Source organism: Eublepharis macularius, chromosome 2 (assembly GCF_028583425.1).
Source record: "Eublepharis macularius isolate TG4126 chromosome 2, MPM_Emac_v1.0, whole genome shotgun sequence".
Taxonomy (NCBI): Eukaryota; Metazoa; Chordata; class Lepidosauria; order Squamata; family Eublepharidae; genus Eublepharis; species Eublepharis macularius.
Window position 1 is genome coordinate 113,084 of NC_072791.1, and position 14,127 is coordinate 127,210.

The following is a 14,127-nucleotide window of genomic DNA, read 5'->3' on the forward strand; positions in this document are numbered from 1 at the left end:
TTCGGGACCGCCTCTCCCTGTACGTTCCCCGGAGATCGCTTTGATCAGCGAATAAATATTTACTTGTGGTCCCCGGCCCTAAGGAAGCCCGCCTCGCTTCAACCAGGGCCAGGGCCTTTTCAGTCCTGGCCCCAGCCTGGTGGAACGCTCTGTCAATGGAAACCCAGGCCCAGCGGGACATATTATCGTTCCGCCGGGCCTGTAAGACAGAGCTATTCCACCAGGCGTTCGGTGGTTGAAGGGGGCGGTGCCATGTTGGCCTCCCACCTTTGGGGTGGGGGAGGGTTCTCCCCACCACTGCACCTTGTTAATTTGTTTTATTATTTGTATATTGATTTTAGTTTTTGTTTTTATCGATTTTAACTGTTCACCGCCCAGAGCCCCTGGGGATGGGCGGTATATAAATTGAAAAAATAAATAAAATAAATAAAATAACCGAGAATCGCCATTTTGATTTTGCTAGCCGTTTGCATTGCATGTGTCTGGCAAAATCCTGCAGCAAGCTACAGCTTCCTGCAGGCTCTTTGAAGAGGGGAGGGGGGGGAGAAGGAGTGAGTGACTCACTACCTTCTTTCACCCCTCACCACTCTTGCAAAGGAGGGAATCCTTTTGCTTTGCAAATGCAAGGTGCTTGATTACTTGCTAGCATTGCACTTTGCATTTGAAAAGCAATGGAAGCAAGCAGATTCCCGCCAAAATTCCCAGGTAGGGGAGGGGGAGCAGGAAGGATAGCGTAGGAGTGTGGGGGAGGTAAGGCAAGGGAGGGGGGACTTAGGAGTGACCAGTCCCACTGCTGCATCCTTCTTCCAGCCAATAGATTCAAATCTTTGGCAGAAGCTGCATCAGGGGATTTAAATTTGTGGCAGGACTGGGTCAGCCTCTGTTGCTGCTGAGAGAGGAGAGAGACTGCTTCTTTGCTGCCTGCCTTCGTGGACTTCTGGACTGTACCTGGTGGACATCTGCCTGGACTTCTGCCTCTGGAGGATCAACTGTGCTGGACATTCATCAGGAGAGGAGGACTGGTAGGATATTTTTTTTTCTTTAGGGGAATGATGGGAGGAAGGGAAGGCACAGATTTTGTTTAAATTAATTGATGCTGGGCCAATTTGCTGGCCTGGCCTCTGCTAAAAAATGTTTCAGTTTAGTCTTGTTTTCTTATGGCTTGGCTTGGGTTACTTTTTCAGGTTGAGAAAGAGGATAATTTGGAGGGGGGGGGGGGTTCAACACTGCTTGCTTGAATGTTTCCTGCCTTTTAAATCTCTGGCCTGGCTCTTCACTGTGCTGCCTTTGGCCCACAGGCCTGCTCTGCAGGGTGGGCCTTTGTTTTTCCCATGGCTTGGCTTACTATTCCTGCTTGAGAAACAGGATGATTTGCTTGCTTGAATGTTTCCTGCCTTTTAAATCTCTGGCCTGGCTCCGCACAGTGGCTTTGGCCCTGTGGGCCTGGCTAGGCCGAAACCAGGCCATGCTCTACTCTGCAGGATAGGCCTCGCTTTTCTTATGGCTTGGATTACTGCTCCCTGTTTCATCTTTCTGGGCAAGCAGTGGAACGAAACTATCTGGGAGCTTGTTTACTGGGGGGGGGGGAGAACTGCTTGCATGTCTCCTGACTTTTAACTCTCTGGCCTGGATTTCTACAGTGGCTTTATGCCTGTCCAGGCCCAAAACAGATCTGGGCCTTGACTTTTAGGGGTTGTGCAGTTTGTGACTCTCTGTTAACATCCCACCTTTCTTAACAGCCTCGAGGAGGAGAGGAGGACTAGCTGCACGCCTGTCTGCCTGAACATCGCTGGACTGCAGGACTGGTAAGTGAGTCTGTGGGTTTACATTTGGGTGGGCATAGGGGTGGGTTTTTGCTAGCTTGGGAGGGGGGAGGCACATTTTCAGAACACCACATCCACACCCCACACAGACACACCACAGACATTTTTTTCCTGTTAAATAGTGTCTTAGGGAGGTAGGCCAGTTTGTAGGCGTTCAGTGGCTAATTGCCCTCAACTTAATCAATAGGGAACCAAGCATAGCTTGTTTAAAACAGTAAATAGGGATCAGTAGGACAAGCAGTAGTTAGAGTTAGGTTATATTTGATTTCTATTCATATATATATATACATATTGGTATAGCTGTTAATAGGCTTCCCGTTAGTGCCCCCATAACTAGGGTTCCACTGTCCATCTCTGGCACCTGTGATGGAGCCAGGCTGGCCCGGGCATACTAGTCTTGTAAGTGTCTAAGGCTTTTCACTTTAGGGCCAGCTCAATTCCGGAGGAATTCAGCTGTTTGGCAGGCTCAGGTCCCCCAACATAAATAGGGTTGTTTAAAAAGACATTACATTGACCATCTCCAAGACAAGTTACAGAGCCACAAGAAGAACAGATTTAGAAGTAAGTAGATAGGTCTTGAAAACAAAGTTCACCTTTGTTTTCCCTTGATTACGGAATAGTCAGAGTAGCTTCCACGAGGGGAAAGCATGGCAGAAAGGAAAGCAGAGAGGGGGCCCGGGGGAAAGGCCAGAGATAAATCTAGATGAACCATCTCTCCACGTCTGGGATGAGGACCCACATGAAGAGGCACCACCAGGCGGTGCTTCTTCGGGGGGAGAGTTCAAGTGGCACCACACGGCCACCAGCTAGCCAGAAGGAGGCAGGCTCCTCTGGTGCTCTCCCCCCAAGAGTTCCTGTAGGGCAGGGACGCCAAGCCTCTCTGCTGGAGATGCTTGGTAAGCAGGGCCCTAGTGTGCCCAGAGAGGGTATCCAGAGGGCGAGCCGGTGCCTCACGCGCCACATCGTCAATATGGTAGCTGTGGATGGAAAACCGTTCTCCATAGTTGAAGACTTCGGCTTCTCAGGGCTGCTCCACGATTTCTTTCCCTGGCACGCCATTCCTGCTCGCATGACGTTGAGCAGATCGGTGTTGCCCTCGTTTTACAGGGCTGCCAGGGACCATGTGAAGGCACAGCTGTCCCGGGTTGCCAGGAGAACTGTGCACTTCATATCTGACATCTGGACCTGCCCAAGTGTGCAGCAAGCGTACCTGTCGTTTACTGCTCACTAGTGGGAAACTGAGGCGGTTCTGGGTGGGGGGGAGGTGCCTACAGCTAGCCAGGGAAGGATGGGAGACCACCGGGCCAGCTACTGCAAGGCCTTGCTTCACGCCGAGGTTCTCGACGTGTCGCACACGGCGGAGAACATCGCTGCCACCCTGAGGAGACAGTTGGAGGAGTGGATAGGCCAGGGACCCGCCACTGTGGGATGCATGGTGACGGACGGTGGTAGCAACATGAGGGCAGCAGCGCAACTAGTGAGCCAAGAGCGCATTTACTGTGCAGCCCACAAGCTTCACCTAGTGGTGAGAGATGTGCTTGGGGTAGGCTCCTCGAAGGAACCCTGTGATCCCCGGACTCGTGACTTCCAGTTACTGTTCCAGAAATGTTGGAGGCTCACGAGTCACTTGTCGTGCAGCGTGACAGCCACTCACAAACTGCGCCAGAAGCAGGTCAGGACAGGCGTGCCGGAGCACGCACTGATCGCTGACATCAGCACTCACTGGAACTCCACCTGTGCCATGCTTGAGCGCTTGGTGGAGCAGTAGGCCGCACTCCACGCGTGGCTCTCCGAGAGCCACGGTGCGAGTCAGGTGGGTGAGTTCAGCCGGGAGGATTGGCTCACCATCACCCAGACAGTGGAGGTCCTAAAGCCCTTCAAGTTCACTGTGACGGTCTCGTCAGACACGGCGACCCTGGGTCTGGTCATTCCCCTGGTGCACACACTCCAGAGGAATCTGTCCATCCTTGTAGACCCAGACGCACCTCGTGCTGACCTCGTTCCAGCGGTGCGCGCACTGGTGAGAAGGCTGCAGCGTGGCATATTTGCCAGGCTAACTCCTCTCAGAACGAGTCATACATGTTGGCGACCATGTGTGACCCGCGCATTAAGGGCACTTTTGCCAAGCGGGACGGGAACCTCACCCAAGCCAGAGACGCCCTCTGCTCTTGGGTGAGACACAGGCAGGCCGCGAGGGGACACCTGTCGACAGAGGGGATGCAACACCCCCCCCGCGACCACCACTGGAGTGCTGATGGAGATGGAAATGCTCCGCTGGGCCCTCGGCCCCTCTGGGATCATGAGGAATGTGAGAAAGGATTCGGTGGAGGCAGTGGTCAGGGACTACCTTGTGGAGCCCTGCAAGTTGCTTGTTGCAATGGTTTCCCCCAATTAAGTTTGGTTTTGGAGGGATAGGAGATGGCCTCACGCACCAAGAATTAAAGCGATTTTGGAAAAAAAAATAGTGTGTGTGTGGTTTTTTTAGTCTGTCCTTGTTTTCTGCAATGGAGGATGTGTTATCTAGAGGGGTTAAGCAAATAAGCTGTTTTTTTCAGGCATTGTGTTGTGCCTGCTTGATGTCAACTGAGTTGTGTTATTTTCTGGCTAGGATAATGCTGGCATGCCTGTTGGTCTGCCCTACTACTGCGCTACCTAAATCTTTTCAATAAATAAAGTGTTTTTGAAAGGAATTGTATTTTTGGTGATTCTATGATCTGAAGTGTGTTGTGTTACTTTTGTCGGGTGAAATGCTTTCATGCCCTTTTGTGCCCTCCTGCTATGTAACCCACATCTTTTCCATAAATTAAGTGTTTATAGCGGTTATTGTGTTTTTGGTGATTGTCTGATATTGAGTTGTGTTATTTTTATGTAATGAGCTGCTATCATGCCCTTTTGTGCCCTACAGCTGTGTAAATCAAAGCAGTTCAAGAAATAAAGTGTTTTTGGAAAGGTCTTGTAGTTTTGGTGATGCTCTGATTTGAAGTTCGTTGTTTTAAATCTGTCTAGAATTCTGTCTAGAATGCTTTTTTCATGCCCTGTTGTGCCCTCCTACTGTGTAACCTAAAGCAGTTCCAAAAATTAAGTGTCTATAAAAGTGTATTTTTTAAAAGATTATTTGATGTGAAGTGAATTGTGTTATCCTTTTGTGTGGGGCACAGCTAATGTGATGTGCCATGATGCTTTGCCCAATTGTACTTTGCAAGTGAGAAAATAAATTGTTTAAAACTTGATTCAGTGTGTGTTCATGGTTCATTCTTTTTTGTGAGGTTGGCTCCCAGAAAAATGGGGCAGGCTGGCCAGCCATCTCTGTAGGTGGTGGGGGTGTCAGGGGTGTATCAGGTGCTCTTTCACAGGGACAAGCTGGCACTCAGAAGTGTGCCCACCATTGTAGCACCCCTGGGCTGTGCAGAATTGCCCTGGGAAAGAGAGTTTAAAAGTTCCCAGCATAGGGAACAAAGGGGGAGGGCTGGCCAGCCTGTTCCTGGGGTTATGATGGGTGTGGGGCTGCTGGGGATGGATTTGGGTCTGTGAGGGGCTAATGTGGGGATTTTGGTCTGTGTGTGGCTGCTGGGGGGGAATTGGGTATGTGTGGGGCTGTAGGGGTGGATTTTGGGGGCTGAGAGCACCTACTTTGGGAGGCCATAAAATGCCCCACTAAGTGGGAGCAGGTTGAGACTTGGTGGGGGGTGGGAGGAAAGGTAGGAGAAGGGCCCCTGAGGGTTGGGGGCATTTTGCATGCAAAATGCCACCCCTAGCAAGACAAGCCTGTGTTATTTCCCACCTTGGAAATAGTGGAGAAAGGGGGGGGAAGAGCACCTACTTTGGGAGGCCATAAAATGCCCCCCTCCCAGGTGGGAGCAGACTGAGCCTTGGTGGAGGGTGGGAGGACAGGTGGGAGGAGGTCCCCTAGGGTTGGGGGCATTTTGCATGCAAAATGCCACCCCCAGCCACACAAGCCTCTTCATTTTTTCCCCATAGGCAATAATGGAGATCAGCAGCAGCAAGCAAATAATAGGGAATAAGGGAGATCAGCAGCAGAAAGCAAAAAGCTTTCCCTTCCTAGGCGAGGATAGGGGCACCTGGTTTGGGGGGCCATAACATGGCCCCCCAAAGTCCAATCTTTCTGAAACTTGGGGGGTAGTTAGAGGATAGTTAGGAAAAGGTCCCCACCAAGTTTGGCTTGATTCGGTGGGAAATTGCCTCCCCCAGGCTTCCGGGAAGCCTGGGGAGGGTTTTCCCATAGAAATCAATAGCCAAAACAAGTCGAAATACCGAAATGATTACCGAATCGCGAATACCGAAACGGCTTGCTGTTTCGGTATTCGCGATTACCGAAACAGTTTCTTGTTTCGGTAATAACCAAAACAGGAATACCAAAACGGTCTGGGTTTGTACACCCCTACTTCTGACTAGAGATGGGCACAAACGGAAAAAAATGAACACGATGTTTGTTGTTTGTTGCCATCCACGAACAAGGATTCACAAACATCGACAGACATGACATGTTCATGAACATGTTCATAGTTGGGGGTTTGTGGGAGCCAGAACTGGCCCCTTGGGACTTAGCTGAACTTGACCGAGGGAAAGGAGAGTCCATGGGTCTCCCCATTTCATGTCATCTTCTCTTCACAGTGGCAAAAACTGGACTGTCTGCTGGAAGCTAATTGAGGAGTTACAAACTGACCTTCCCAATGTCCAATACCCACCAAATTTGCAGGGGACATAGTCCTCACTGTCCTCTGAAGACCCCCCAAGTTTCTCTAATTGCACCCCAAGAAACGCATGATCCATGGGTCTCCCACTTTCATGTCATTTTCTCTTCACAGTGGCAAAAACTGGCCTGTCTGCTGGAAGCTACTTTGAGGGGTTACAAACTGACCTTCCCAATGTCCAATACCCACCAAATTTGCAGTGGAAAAAACTGGACTGTCTGCTGGAAGCTACTTTGAGGGGTTACAAGCCAGAAGGAAAGCCAGAAGGAGTTCAGACAAAGTTCAGACAGTCCATACCTATGTTGCCAAGGGAATTGATTGAAAGGCGCCAAACTGTCTGGCTTTATGAAGGGCTGATGAACGCCACGAAGAGGGCTTGGAATGAACACATGTTCGCCAGGAACGGAGCCTCACGAACAGCTTGCTCACAAACAGCGGATTGCGCTGTTCCTGGCTTTTTAAAGTTCGTATTGCTGTTCATGCCCATCTCTAATTATATGTTTAGCTCACAAAAATACATATGTTGCTAGAGTACATAATTAGACATGGGCATGAATGACAAAAAAAATAAGAACACGATGTTTATTGTTCGTTGTCATCCACGAACAATGAATATTGACGAACATGACTTGTTTAATGAACATTTTCGTTGTCCGTGGGGGCCAGAATGGCTCGCTTGGCATTTGGAGAGCCCATTTTCACAGGGAGTGTTCAGCAAGCTCTCCTACAGCCATCACCCAAGTTTGGTTAAGATTGCAATAGGGATCTTGGAGTTATACATTCTCAAATCCGATGCCCCCAGGAAACTCCCATTTGATACAATTGGAGCCACAAAGTCCACTTGTAAATGGGGACTTTGGCCCCGTTTACAAGTGGAGGACTCCCATGGCTTGCTGCCTCCCATTCTTGGGGGCAGGGGGTTTGGCTGCTCGCTGGTGGCACCCACATGTGCCCACCCACCAGGTCTCAGAGTACTTTCCAGCACAGGCTGGAAGGTGGGTGATGTCAGCGGTCGCCGGGCCTGGCAGGCTTGGGGAGGAGATGGCAGACTGCCTCCCCTCTAGGGGGCAGGGGGTCGGGCTGCCCGCTGGCACCCCCCCATGTGCCTGCCCACCAGGCCGCAGAGTACTTTCTGGCACAGGCCGGAAGGTGGGTGATGTTGGCGGCTGCTGGGACTGGTGGGCTCGGGGAGGTGGTGGTGGGCCACCTCCCCTCTAGAGGGGGGTCTGGCTGCCCAACAGCGGCACCCCCCATGTGCCTGCCTGCCAGGCCTCAGAATACTTTCCAGAGCAGGCCGGAAGGTGGGTGATGTTGGAGGCCACCAGGACTGGTGGGGTAGAGGATACGGTGGCGGGCCACCTCCCCTCTAGGGGGTGGGAGTCTGGCCACCCACCGGTGGCACCCCCCATGTGCCTGCCTTCCAGGCCTCAGGGTAATTTCTGGCGCACGGCCGGAAGATGGTTGATGTTGGTGGCTGCCGGGCCTGGAGGGCTCAGGGAGGCTGTAGCAGGCCACTTTCCCTCTAGGGGTCTGGGGGTCTGGCCACCCACCAGTGGCATCCCCCATGTGCCTGCCCACCAGGCCTGAGAGTACTTTCCAGCGCAGGCTGGGTGATGTCAGCAGCTTCTGGGTCTGGTAGGCTCGGGGAGGTGGTGGTGGGCTGCCTCCCCTCTAGAGGGCGGCGGCGGGGGGGGTAAAGGTTAGGGTTAGGGTCAGAGAAACCAAAATACATCACCAGATGGGGACATCATGGCATCAGGGCCGATGCTGTTTTCCGCTCCTTGCTTGGTGCAGAGGTAGGTGTATAGGATAGAGGAATGCATGGATACACCAAATACCTGCATTGGATTGACAGGAGAGACAGGTACCATGTGCAGGGATATTAGGGAGACAAGTGCATTGCCCAAATATCTTGGTTGTCCCATCAATAGACAGTTGGAAGGAAAAAATCAATGGTGGGAGGTGGGGCCCACCCCCAACATGTTGAAGCAGAGGCTCACATGCTGGCTGCCAAGGCGGTGGAGGATGCCTTCCCCCTGGTCATGGGGGAGGCATCAGTTCCCCTAGGAAAGGGGATTGTGGGCAGACAGGTAGGTGCCCACATGGGGAGCTGTGGGCTGCCCCTGCATCACCCACTGTCCTGCCCTCATGAATCGATTCAGCAACCTAGACAAGACAGTGTTGCAGTGAACGCTGATGCCATTGAGTGTCCCTCTAACCAGACAGCTACCGATCTGTCCCTTGTGCCCAGAAGAGGCAGCAGCTGGCATCACCCACCTTCCTGCTTTCACAGAAAGGATCGGATGGACAGGAGAGGTCATTGAGTAGGGTTGAAGTGGTTCCAGAGAAGGAGTGGTTGAAAGAGGGACTGGGAACTTGTCAGGGAGAGGAGGACTCCTGCCTTCACGGAAAAGATGGGACGGACAGGACAGGAAAGGTCATTGGGAGGGGTCTGAGCAGTTCCGAGGAGGAAGAGGTCCAAAGAGGGACCAGGAACTTGTCAGGGAGAGGAGGACAAAGGCTTGCTGGCTGCATTGCGCAGCAGGACGGGGAAGCCCCCAACATTTGTGAGCCTGTTGCTGAGAAACCCACTGAGCTTTGTAGAGGTAGCAGTGAACACCTTCCTGCCTTCACAGAAAGGACGGGATGGACAGGACAGGAGAGGTTGTTGGGAGGGGTCTGAGCGGTTCCAGAGAGGTAGAGGTCCAAAGAGGGACCGGGAACTTGTCAGGGAGAGAAACCTGACCTGAGCAGCCACGGGACAGCAGTGAGTAGCTTTGGCCTTGGAGCCAGGCAGTGGGCCAGAGATCTTGAGCTCTCTGCAGAGGAGCTTGACCTAGAACCCTAGACTGGGGTGGCACAGAGCCCAGCTAGGTCCAGGTTCACGGAGGGATATCCTAGCAGGTGGAGGTTGACCTTGATGAAGGTCAACATGTCCACCAGGTCCGGGTGCAGACAAGCGCGGTGGGGACGGAGGAGGTCTCGCTCTGCATGCTGGTGGGAGGGCAGGACAGGATGTTGGTTGCCACGATGGACAGGTCTGGCCATACAGCAGATTTACTCGCCCAATACTCCAATGAGTTGGAAGGGGGGGGCTCGGTGGGCTCTGCAAGGTACTCCCGCACCATGTTCCCCACGAGTCCTCCACTGCGAGAAATGGGCCCACTGTGCTGTGGCCAACCACACAGTCCACTGACGAGGCCCAGAGATCGAGTGGACCCATTTGGGTGGCTCTCTCCTGGCGTGGCTCTGTTCCCAGCTCCTTCCCCCCCTCCTCCTTCCCCCCCGCCTGCCCCTCGGCCCTGCCCGGTTCCCTCCATCCTGCCCTCTCTTTCTGGAAATGGAGCATCGCTCTGTGGAGCTCCTTTTTCCAGTGCTGTATCTCGCCCACCTGCATGGTGATGCTGCCCTTGATACGGGGGTCACAGAGGGAGGCCATTTGGTACAGAATCTCATGGCACACAGGATGCAAGCGCTCAGCTACGCATACCTGCATCCTCCTCACAAAGTCTCTTACCCTGAGGAGCAGCTCTTCCTCATGCTTGAGCTCCTGGGCCAGGAACAAGAGCTCGGTGGACTCCTTAAAGGGTTTCAGCAACCAGGACATCTGGGCAAGGACTCTCCATTCTATGGAACTGAGGCTGAGCTCCTCTCCCTTCCCTAGAACATCTGTCGATGACAGGATGTCCTGAAACAGGCCCTTCTGCTCCACCAGATGACTTATCATGTTGTAGGTGGAGTTCCAACGGGTGAGCAGGTCCTGGAAGAGTTGGTGCTTGGGATCCCCCACTCCCCCTGCCTCTGGAACAGCTTGCGGGAAGAGTTGATGCTGCAGGAGAAGTGGGAAGAGATGCAACGGCAGCTGTCCAGCAGATTGTGTCCGTAACGTTCCCTCTTCCCAGCTGTCCCTTGTCTTTCTCTCCAGCCCGAGTACGTCCCTCATTACCAGGTGCAGCTTGTGTGCCATGCACACCAGGCCCGGGAGGGATGCCTCTTTCAGGTCTGCAAACATGTTGCTTCCCGCATCCGTCACCATGAAGCCATGGACAAACCCTCCCCCCCCCGGCTGTCCACTCCTTCAGAGCCAACTTTATCAAGGTGGCGATGTTCTTCCCAGTATGGACATCATCCATCCACCAGGCCTGGAGAAGAACTACCCTGTAGCCTGGTGTAGCCAAGCATGGCACCTGTTTTCGGGTGCCTGTTCTTGGTCTGGGGTGGTGGAGGTCCTCTGGTTGCCACAAGTGGGCAGTGATGCCAAGGTAGCCATGATGGCAGCCGCTCCAGAGGTCTGCTGCAAAGCATACTGTACGGTCTTTGGCGACTGACAGCTCCATGAGCACCAAGTCTCACGCAGACAGGTAGAGGACAGGCAGGACTCGACGCTCAATGGTGCGCCATGCCGGCATGGGGTGAAGTGCTGAAGCAGCCTTTGAAAGCCCATGCCCTCCACAACGGATAGGGGGAATCTTTGTAGGGCAATCCTCTCTGCCATGACGCAAATGCCCGCCTCCTGAGCCCTCGACCTCATCCTTTTCAGCAGCACTGTCCCCAACTCCAAGGGAAAAACCTCCACAAGGGCAGCCGGCCTGCCTGACCGTTCTGCTCCCACCAGCAGCACCCTCGAGGCAAGACTTCTTGCTTGGGGTGGATTCCAGTGACCCTCCCACTGATCCCAAGTCAGAAGAGCTGGTAGCCCTCTGTCTCCCCCAACGGATGTTTCACTGGCCGAGGACAGAGACCACAGGCTCGGGTGGTGCATCTTCAGGTGCCTACTCAGAACAGTCGAAGACAGGTGCTTCGGGTCATTGCCTCTGCGTACCAGACCATCACAGACACGGCACCACAGCACATGAGGGTCATTCAGAAGAGCCCAAAAGTGCCTCCATACCTACGGGTTGAAACGTGGCCCACTAACTGTTCCAAGGAAAGGAGGACAAAGGGTTACTGGCTGCGCTGCGGAACTGGCACTGGAAGACGGAGTGAGGGGTGGACTGCAGGCAAGGACAGTACTGAGAGTTTGGGATGGGGATGGGATGGATGTTTCATCGAACCCCAACCATTCCTCTGTGGACCCCTGGCCCTCCTCCTCCTCAAAAAGTTTAAGGAGATCCTCTTCCCCCAGAGGCAAGAGCTCTTCGGCCTCCTCCACAGCCAGCTGAATCTTGGGGAGCAGGAGGTTCTGCTGCCCCTGAGGCCCACCCAGTACTGCTTCCCGTGTGGCAACCGGGACAATCTTTGCCCTTCCCCCCACAACCACCCTTGTCCCCCGCCCAAAGCCTCATTGTGCCAGCAAACAAGAATTAAGGAGGAATTAGAAGGAGATAACACTGTAAGCCCTCAGCCAAGGTGCCCACTGAGCTTGGCCCCAGGGCCAGGCAGCAGCCCTGGAACCAGAGAGAGGGGGTAGAGCCCTAGCCCAGCACTCCCAGATACCTGAGCAGATCAGGCAGTAATAATAATGTTGAATGATGCGTAGGTAAGCGTGACGGCACCAGCTTGAGGAGAACCCAGAAAGAGTCCACACCTTGCTTGTCCGGTAAAGGTGTATAATACAATTTATTTACAGGTGGATAAAGAGCAATAAATATACAGTTTATAGTCCAGAGAGACAAAGTGCTTTGCCTACAACTGGACTCGAAAGAAGCCAAACCATAATGTACACAGTAGCAATTTATACATATAGACAACCAATCAGATGCATGAATGAATTTAGCTGAGTCATTCCCTCACGGTCTCCTGACTTTGGAACTTGACCACCTGACTCTCAGTCACCTGATGTGTTTAACTGTCACACAGATCATTTTGATCTAGAGCCTCTGCACACTGGCTTTTGACATTTAGATTACAACATAATCAGTGTGAGCCCTCAGCTGAGGTGCCCACTGAGCTTGGCCCCAGGGCCTGGCAGCAGCCCTATCCCACCACACACACAAAAAATCCCAGCTCCAATGCACTCTCCTTGTCTCTCAAAATGCTAGCAACACAACAGCTCTCTCCCACTCCACTGCCTGCTAAAACTGAAAGCCAGAACTGGGAGCACAGTGCTGTTTTATAACCAGAGGTCCCATTGAGCAAAACAGGAGGTCTGTGATTGGCAGTCAGAACTGCCTAACTGGGTTTGCAGGGATGAGATTGGGGTGCCCATGGCTACAGAACACTCCCTCCCCCTCCCTCCCCCCTGGTCTCTGCTCCCATGTAACCAATTGTATCCAATTTGGAGCTCCACACTTGGAAGGAAGAAGTGCCCATCAAGCTAAATTGGGCTTAGATTGGGGTTTCCAGGGCAACAGAAGGAGTGCAGACAGAGTTTAGGCAGTCCCTGCCTCCATTGCCAAGGGAATTGATTGAAGGTGCCTGACTGTCTGGCTTCACGAACTGCATACGAATGCACAAGCAAGGCTTGCGATGACCAGTTGTTCGTCTAAAATGGCGCCTCGCGAACAGCTTCCGCGCGAACAGCCGATCAGGCTGTTCGTGGCTTTTTTTTCTTTTGTAATGCTGTTTGTGCCCATCTCTATACATGACTGCTTAGTAAACAGTCATTTCCTAAGCTTAAAAGCATAGTAACTGAGGTCTTTTGTGTGTGTGTATGTAATGTGCCATCAAGTCATAGCTAAATTATGACAACCCTAAACAGTTGTTAAAGCAAGACATGAATAGAGATGGATTGCCATTGCTTGGCTCTGTGTAGCAACCCTGAACTTCTATGGAGGTCTCCCATCCACGTACTAACCAGACTGACCCTGCTTAGCTGCTGAGATCTGCTGAGATCAGCCTAGCCTAGGCCATCTCAAGTCAGGACAACTGAACTCTTATGTACCCAGAATTGGCTGCCACACACAGGAATCCTAGAGGGACAATATATATGCCTCCTCCCCACCGGATGCAGCCATCTTATCCTCATGCAACAGTCTGTTTCACATCCAATCCAGCAGAACCACGTACAGAAATCTGTGGCTGGCACGTTGCTGCATACATGTGATAACCTGCAGATTGCAATGAAAGATGTTCCTTTGAACAATGATAGGAGCCCTCTTCAATGACATACGTAGGGTAAAAGTAACACATATAGAGAGGAATCTGGAATGATTGTGCCAGCCCCACGCCTTCTGATGTCCAGTTGTTGGAATGTGAGCACAGTGATCATGCATAAGCAGGGCTAGCACCCACCCACCCCCTTTTGCATTGTTTGTCACCTGGGATATATCATGGCACAATAATAATACATTGAATCAGGGTAACCATCAAGCTGGAGTTCAAGGCAAGCGATTGCCTGTTCTGAGAGCCACTGTTGACCCTAACCTCTGACATAGACCATTTTCATAAATAGGACCATGGGTGGGAAAAGCAGCGGGATCCAGTCCACTCCAACAGTAGTTAGCAAAACTTCCCCTTCCCAGGACAAAATCTAAGCAGAATATTAGAATGTCACCTTCTTATTATTGTTTTGAAGCCACCTAAGTTGTCCTCCTCAGAGAGGTGGATGTGGGTATGGCGTAAAATAATTGCCAAGGGAAGAGAGCCAGGGTTAGGTAATCACCTTTGTAAACCTTCCAATGAAACTGTGCTTTGTCATGGACAAAACACTT